The sequence below is a fragment of the Quercus suber genome, unplaced genomic scaffold, assembly GCF_002906115.3.
Source record: "Quercus suber isolate HL8 unplaced genomic scaffold, Cork oak 2.0 scaffold_232, whole genome shotgun sequence".
Lineage (NCBI taxonomy): Eukaryota > Viridiplantae > Streptophyta > Magnoliopsida > Fagales > Fagaceae > Quercus > Quercus suber.
In genome coordinates, this window is record NW_027069689.1 from 845,655 (window position 1) to 855,043 (window position 9,389).

Below are 9,389 nucleotides of genomic sequence, written 5' to 3' on the forward strand. Positions count from 1 at the left end.
AAAAAAAAAAAAAAAAAACAGACGGCCTACTTCTTCAGCTTTATGGTTAGCTTATCCTTGGAAGGCTGCTAAGAGGTTGTATCAGAGGCTTCAGAGCCCTGGCCTAGAGGAGCAGCATTAGGGGGCACAGCAGGGGAAGCCAAGACTAACTCCTTCTCGATGGGAGGGGCTTGAGGATCAACTGGAGGCTTTATCACACCCTGGGGTACTTCCTGGTTACTTATTTTTTCCTTCTCTAACACCCCAGGATGCCCAGCCTCCTTTACTGGCTTGTCAGTGGGAGTAGGATCATTGGAAGCACTGACTTGACCTGCATCTACCGCTTTGGAGGCAGTATCAACTTCGGAGCTGGCAGGAGCAGACTCTTGTATGGTAGAGGGGTAATACATGCTCTTGGCCCTCTTAAGCTCAGATGAAGCCTCAACCCTAGCTTGGTTGAGGGATTTGACCCAAACTTGGGCAGTAGAGCATGCATACCCCGGGAACTTGAGCCCTGAGATTGGTCTCAGTCTCAGCCACCCCCATCTCATAAGTCTCCTGCTCGGCCTCTGTTTGGTCTCCTCTACTAGCTTCCTAGCTTTCTCCGCCTTCGCCCGAGCCTTCACTACCTTGTTCTTGGCTTTCTTCATATTATCTTTGGCTTTTTCCGCGCTTTCTAATTTCTTCTTCAAAGACTCAATTTGCCCTCTAGTAGCAGCCAATTGGTCCTCAGCCTTGCGAAGGAGTAGTCTTTGGTCTTCGGCCTATTTTTGTGCCCCCTCTAAAGTCGAATCTGCGCTCCTCCTTGCCTTCTCCTCTTCCTTAAGCTTATTTCTTAAGTCCTGGGCAGACTGATCAGTAATGTTGAAGGCTTCAACAGCAGCAACACGCCTCTTCTTTTAATCATCTAACTGCCTACTGCAGCTGTTGGCCATCTCCTCAACTTTGAATGTAGCTTAAACTGCTTGAAAAAGAGAACAAGTGTGAGATAAACAGAGAACAAAAGGGGGGGGGGGGTTAACTGACTAAACTAAGTAAGTTGGAAAACTTACCATGCCTAAGTACCTCTTTAGGCTGAGGAAGACCTCTTACCTCCTAAATGACCGTAGCTCAGCCATGTTCGAAGGCAGTAGCAGGGCTCTCTCCAGAGCATCGACCACCTGGTTGCCGATGCCTCCCTAGAAGTCCCTAATGGAAGCAGTGTCCATCAAAGGGGCCCCTTCGAGCATTGGGGTTGGGAGCCAAGCCTGTGGCTCAGGTAGAGGATCAATCCTCCTCTCAGGTCCCCTAGGCCCAACCTTTTGTTGTTTGGCTGCCCGCTGGGCCTCCTCTTCCAGCGTGGGGCAAGATCTCTCTACCTCCATTACCTTTTTTCCCTTTGAGTCTTTTTTTGCTTAGGGCCGGAAGGCTTGGGCCTCGGCGGTAGGGTTGGCTTGGGAGGAGGAGGAGGACGAGGAAACTTTGATGGAGCAGGAGGGAGCTTGCTTTTTGAAGGGGAAGGGGGTTTCTTCTGAGAAGGTCTCCCTTGCATCTCCTTCCTAGGCTGAGACTCTATCAAGTCTAGCAAGCTCATCTATTGTTTCCTTTGGATACCCCTGTCTTCCTCTAAAAGAGTATCTGCCGAGGGGAAGCCTGCTTTGGCGTAGTTTGGATGGCCGAGATCACTAGAAGGGTCCTTAGGTGATTGAACTCGGTTGAATACCTCAAATTCGTCCTTGGACGAAACTAACTCAACAATGTCTTCTTCTTTCTCTGATTTTCCTTCCTCTTCGCTTACCTTGGGATGGGAGGAAGAAGAACAGCCAAACGAATGCCCTCCGGAATCAAAGCACCCTCAGGGAGCAGGAAACCCTCAACCGTGACGCTAATCCTATGAAGACGTGGATCGCGAGCCTTAATGACCCACTTTGGGCACTTGAAAGGCGCGGGAGATTGGCGTATATCCCAATATCAGGTGAGCCACCCTAAGTTGACCATCGTCTTCATTCACAAACACCTCAGCGTTGAGAATATAGTCCAAGCTCTCCCTATTAACCAAACTGAAGTTTGGTTTAAGGGCGCGTTTGTCTGTAGTGCCATGAAAAGTAAAAGCTTAGCAACCTAACAACGCAGATCATGACAAGGCAATTAAACAAATCCTACTCCTACCCCAAGAGCCCCACCTGGTCGCCCCTCTTCCATTGGGCAAGGGACGCCATCATGCCACTCCCCGGACATGATCAGAAAGTCTTTGTTTAGCCCTTTGCTAGACTCAGGAAGGCACTGAATAAGCCTAATTTCAGGCTACCTTGTTTTCAGGTAATATCCCTTCCCCTTCAGTTGGTGAAGGTTGTAGACCCAATTCACATCATGATGGGTTAATCGCAGTCCTATTTTCTTGTTTAAGGCGTCCACACACCCCAATATTCTGAAGACATTTGGGGCGCATTGAGTAGGAGCTAGCCAGACAAACCTAAGGTAATTCCTCATCACCAGCCCCATTGGGACTCTCACACCACCTTTGATGAAGGTGATCATGGGGATTGCCACCTCACCCTCCTACCTTCGAAAATGCCACTCGCCCTCCTTACAATATCTTAGGCCCATATTGGGTGGGATCTTATAGTCAACCTTAAACTTCTCCATCCCTTCCTCAGACTCCACCAAACCCTTAAATCTATCCATCCTCGAGAAAAGATCAGAGAAGCTAAAGAAAGTTGAAAAAATGGGCGAAGGAAGAAAGACATAAAGAAAGGAGAGTAAAGGAAGCTTGAAAAGTTTGGAAAAAACTTACAAGAATGAGGAAAGTATCATCGGACAGGCTTTTGAAGGGGCACGAGTGAGGTGAGAAGTGTTGGTAAATTCAATGTATGTGCCCAAGAGCTCTTGAATGCAAAGGTAATTTGGGCGAATTGATTTAAATGGGTATTTATACCCAAATCAAAATAGCAGCTGGAGTCTTCTCACTTATGAGTGGAAAATAAATCTCCACCGTTGGATCGCCATCGCACCATAGAATGTGGGGAGCAACCAGCCACCAAAATTTAATGAAAGCATGCTACAAGCGCCGAAGCGTCAAAAGCATGCCTTGGGCAGTTAAAAAGACATTAATGCTGGCAAAGGACAAGACGTGATAAGCCAAAGGTATGCCCAAGGAGATCAAAATCCTCCTTTCTGTCCGAGGTGCCAGACAATAGAATTTTGAGGGGCTATTGTGACGTCATAAAGCCCAATGATATGCATCCACCTTTTGTATTGGGCCCAAAGCCCATGATGAGACCCATATCGCATATGAAGAAGGCAATGGAAATCATGGCAGCCCAAGAAACTATGTCGAGGGCAATTTTGTCCTCGGCTAGCAAGGCCAAAGACGATATAAAGAGATTTACTGACAAAAATAACCTTCCAAAGTACCCTAGGGAAAAATATAAGTACAGCAAGCAAGCACTATGGAGCATGGCAGCAGAGCAATCCTAGAAAAAGTCACAGCCTCCACATTAAATGCTCCACAACTAACACTTTGGCCGCATTAAATGTGGAAGTGATACTTGAGCAGTGGTTTTTTAGACTTACAGCTACTACCTAAGAGCTTTGGGAGGAAGGTTGATGTGACAAAGATCAGCAACAGTAGATCTGACATGCACGTGTATGGTGGAGATGAGGGAGAAAAGTAGTACATAAGGAGGAAGGAGCTCTGAGAAAGGGGATCGTAATTTTGAGGAGAGAAACGTTGTAGCAACCTGAGCTAGCTTTGTAACCATTGTCACTATCAATCAAGAAATAATAAAGTAGAAGCTCCTCGGACTAGTGCCGAGGACTGAATTACTGGCTTAAATCCATACTTGTTTTACTTATTCATTCCTTAAATCATCTTCAGTTGTTGTTACACTCTTTAAAGCCCAATTCTTCAATTCACTCTCTATAAATTTATTGTATTGTGCTTGTTGGGCTTGAGTCCACTTGTCCTCAGGGTAAAGTGCTCAAATCTGGCCCCTACAACTAGTCATTGTCCTGAGCATTGCACTAGATAGTTAAATAAAAATTATATATATATATATATATATTTATATTGCTTGAAGGTATTATTAATCTCATGTAATTCATTTTAAAGTAATGATGTTAAAACAAATGAGTAATTGCCCTAAAGATTACATTTGTATATCCATAGTCTTCATATTTAGAAAGACTTTTACTTAAATTTAGTATAACCGAAATGCTACGCTAACGTGGCTCAACAAGGGTGTAACAACAATAATGCCACGCTGAAAATTTTAGATATTACGAGTTTAAGATCTATATATATATTTTTTAATAAATTTGGATTTAGAACATGTGCTCTCAACCTAAACATATTATTTCCCATTATGTAAGTGCATGAAAATGGACTGACGTGGACCAAATGGGTCAAAGTGGGCCGAATAGAATCGAATGACCTAATAAGACCAAAGAGGATAGGATGACCGAATAGGATCGATGTTGACCGAGTAACTCTAAATGGACCGAATAGGACCAAGTATGACCAAATTGGACCGAAGTGGATTAAATATGACCAAATAAGACCAAAGTAGGCAGAATGGACCTAATATGACCGAAGTCGATTGAATAGAGCATAATGGACCGAATAGGACTAAAGTGGAGTGAATATGATTGAATAAGACCAAAGCATACCAAATAGGATCAAAGTGGACTAAATACGACTAAAGTCACCAATAGGACCGAATAAGACCAAAGTGGAAAAAATGGACCGAATACGACCAAAGTGGATGAGTAGTAGCAAATTGGACTAAGTAAGACCAATGTGGACCGAATATGACCAAAGTGGGGTGAATAGGACCAAATTGGGCTGAATAGGACCAGAGTGGATAGAATGGACCGAATAGGACTGAGTGGACCAAATATGACTAAAGTGGATCGAATAGAACCAAAGTGAATTGAATGGACCGAGGTAGACCAAATAGACCTAAATGCTAGGTTGATGCGGCTCAATAAGAACTTGGCAACAATAAATGCTACACTTAAACTTTTACATATACTAGTTATTGTCTCGTGCATTGGTCACTCCACAAGTATAAGTGCTTGTGGGGTGTGGGGGGCAAGGGCTGGGGTTCAAGTCTCCATATACACTTAGATTAGGTTAGAATAAAATTTCTATCTTGTATTAAAAAAAAAAAAAAAAGTTATTGTCCTGTGCGTAGCACAAATTTTTTCATTTATTTTTAAATTTATAAACATTAGTCGTTAGACAGCTAAAGTATCTTTTTTTTTTTTATATGTATTTCCTAAGAAATATTAAAAGTATTATAAAAGGGTTTGAATTTTATTGCATTTTTTTTACCTATACTACTCCTTTTTTTTTTTTTTTTTTAAACATATATGTTATGTGCAAGAATCTAATGCAATATGTGAGATTTTTATTTATAAGTAAATTAGACCATATTATAAAATGTAAAAAGTTAATCTATAGTCTACTTATTCAATATTTACCAAATGGGTTGAAAAAGAACCACTCAACTTTGTCAATGCAAAATAATATTATTATTTATCATATGAAAATATGTTGTTTTTAATATTTCATTAATAATGAGTTAGATCCATTAAAATTTCCCCCCTCTTATGTAGATAGATGTTAAATCTTTCTTATCATGATAACAAACTTTATCACATGAATTTTCATAGTCAAGTTAATCGAAACTCACTTCTATCTTGTTACAATCATTGAAATTGAAAATGCTCATTTTAAGGTGGATTGTATATGGTTGTCGTTTANGTAAAAATTAATCTATAGTCTACTTATTCAATATTTACCAAATGGGTTGAAAAAGAACCACTCAACTTTGTCAATGCAAAATAATATTATTATTTATCATATGAAAATATGTTGTTTTTAATATTTCATTAATAATGAGTTAGATCCATTAAAATTTCCCCCTCTTATGTAGATAGATGTTAAATCTTTCTTATCATGATAACAAACTTTATCACATGAATTTTCATAGTCAAGTTAATCGAAACTCACTTCTATCTTGTTACAATCATTGAAATTGAAAATGCTCATTTTGAGGTGGATTGTATATGGTTGTCGTTTAGGAGTAACCATCAACTATTATTTTTTGCGATGCTTATGAATCATCCCTTTCCAAAGAGATTTTATTTTTATTTTTATTTTTATTTTTATTTTGTGGGTGTGTGTACAATTATGGAATTTTCTTTTCCATCACTCAAATTCATGGCTAGTGCTTAAGGTCTTGTATGAAGTCTTGATATCAAACCTTGGGGACCACCAATGTGATTCTAAAGGTTCGAATTCAAGACATGCACTATTGGCACTTTGAATCAGGGGCGGCTCTACAGCTAGGCCAGGGGGTTCAAATGAACCCCTGGCTTGGCCCAAAAAAAAAAAATTATATATAAAATTATTTATTTATTTATTTATTTTGTTTTGACCCTTAAAATAAAATTTTGAACACCTTAACCCTAATTTTTGTTTAAACCCAATTGAATTAAACTTGAAATATGATCATGTGCGTGTCGCAAATGAGGCCAATGGGCTCAGCCCCACTTGGGCTCACAACTTATTTGTTTGTTGGGCTGAATTTCCTACTATGGGTAGTTCTACAACTAAGGACCCAATGAGATCACTTTTCTCCTTCTCGGCAAAACAATCTTTCCTCCAACTCCTCTCGGATTCTCTGTTTTTCTTCTCTATTATCCCTGTTCTCTTTCCTCTCCTTTCGTGACCAACCCCCCTTTCTTATCCTTCCCTCTTATTTATAGTGCTCAGCTCAGGCGTAGGTTATCAATGCTCTCATGTTTGTGCAACAGAGGGTCCAGTAGGATTTTCTCTAAGTGGGAGGTTAGGTATGGGTGGCTTTGGGACTTGGTTCCCACCTTCGTCGGCAGCTCGGCAGAGTTAGTGTGTGCTTAGTGCTACGGAGGGTCCAATTAGGGGGATGGTAAGTGTGAGTCTCGGCCTGGGTGGCTTTGGGACTTGGTGCCCACTTCAGGTTAGAGCTAGGTAGTGGCGCTTGGAGGGCTTTCTTTGAGCCGAACAAAGTTGATGCGCCGTTTAATGACACCTCCGAACATGCTCGGTAAAAAATATGCCGATCATAACTTAGCAGTGTAGCCCGGCACCCCCGAGCTGTGATAGCGAGGGTTGGGCCGTAGGGTGAATGAGGATTGGGCCCAATGACCGCGTGTTTTGGAGCGGAGACTAGGGGCTGAGTAGGCCCAACAGTTCGGACGCCGCACAGATCATATTAGTGCTATTTTCATAATATTTTCACAATATTTTTACAATAAAGGTTAAGTGACAAGTTGTAATTGACTTTTTATCTAAACCCTTAACTAACATCACTTTTTTACATACCTTTAACAACTTGCCATCTAAATTTTATTGCGTGTTTTGTCAATAGCACTACTATTAAAATTGCTCATTTGTTAAAAAATAAATAAACATTCTCTTTGGACTCTGGCTTACTTTACTATTGATGGTAGAATGAAACTGTTTTTTTCTACACTTTTCTTCTTCATCAACAAAAAATTACACCACTTGTACAACTAACTGATCTGTATTTCCATCTATGATTCTTTTCTTGTACTCTCTTTCTCCCTTCTATATCTCTTTCTATCTAATCAAGTAGTTTGGTAAGTGTTCTACAATTTTTTTTAGTTCAAAAGTCTTTTAGTGTTTGCTCCAATTTCAAGAGAATGACCACACGTGTGATTAAAAATTCATACACTTTAAAAGCAAAATTTTATAAAAGTTACTATTTATTTTCCTTAGTTTAACGTTTACTCTCAGACCAACTCTTAGGTGTGTTACTATTCTTCTTTATCATATATTTTTATTTAACTGATATTGCATATGATTATAATAAATTATTATTAATTTGACAAATATTATGATTAGTTATTTATTTATATGCATTCTATCGTTGTTTTCTTACCGATCTTTAAACTATTAATAATTTTTTAGACTATTTTACAAGATAGTTGTATTGTATACTATTTCAAATACTATGTTAGATTATTATATGTAATATGACAATTGTATATACCAAAAAAAATAAATCATTTTATCTTTTACTCCCCACAACAAATCCTAGCTCAAGGCACTATTGATCCTCCTAAAAGAAAATCCTGGAGCCACCACTGCTTTGAATAGGATTAAAGATTAGGTTATGGTTTAACTCACTTGAGGAAGCATTTGTAGCAGGTAGCTCCCTTCCTAACATATTAGTTGGGGTTGATACTAATGATCTGACCCCTCAACCTTTTTCATTCAGTAATGTTTATATATAATTTTTTTTACAACAAATTTTACCATTGTTGAAGTGGTTCATTATAAAACTAGTGGAAAAAAAAGAGGTGGTAAGCCCTTAATTTTAAATGTCAATTATGTCCAGTGAGGTTCACCACTCACATTTAAATTAAGACTTCAGCAACAATGAAATTTGTTACGGAAAATGTTGTGTTAATTTATAGCATTATTGTTTTTGGTTCAAAGAAAAAAGAAGGGAACTTTTCGCTTTCACGTACTTTTGAGTTTTGACAACGAAATTGGGCTTTAAAACGAAACTCTTTGAGCCCACCTAGGCCTAGAATTTTGAACCTAAAAGCCTCCTGCCCATATTTGCCCTCTATATCAGCATCACTCGGTTAGTTCTTCTTTCTTTTTTATTTATTAAAATGTTCACTTTTCATGTTTTTATTTATATAATGCAAAATAATTATAACAAAAATCCAATGCTAAATTTCTATGTGCCAATTCATTGAAGAATTTTCTTTTCTATGATTTAATTTTTCGTAAATCATTTCCCCACTTCTGCAATGAAATTTCCAAATTACTAGTTTAAAGCTTAATTGATTGTTAATTGGTTTGCTTTACTTTAGAAGTATACTTAGCTGTATCATTTGATTTGGTTTCATTAATCCCTCAAGAATGTCTCATATTGTTTAAACAAATATTGATAGCACTGGGTTTATGCTCTTCTTGAAACAATAATTCCATTTGTATGCTTTCTTTTCTGTTAAGAAGAATTAAAGGTTAGTGAGTTAATGTGTTTGTTATTACTAGGCAGTGTTAGTGGATAGAAATGAATGCTTTCAAAGCTTTCAAAATTCAAAGCCTGGTTCTAATAAATAACTCAGTTGCATCTTTTAGTAAAACCTATAATTACCAAAAAAAAAATTGTTTATCCTACTTTGGAGTCATAAGCATGTGGTTTATGAATAACTAATATGCATACAAAAGGCCCAATATGGCATTTAATTCTAGTGCACTGTTGTATCTTCACTATGAAAAGTCATTTATAACAATGGGCATCATGATATGGAGTGCTTTTTATATATATATATATATATATATATATATTTTAAGAAGCAGCAAATATGTGGATTGCGATTATCAATTCCAAAAATTATACATC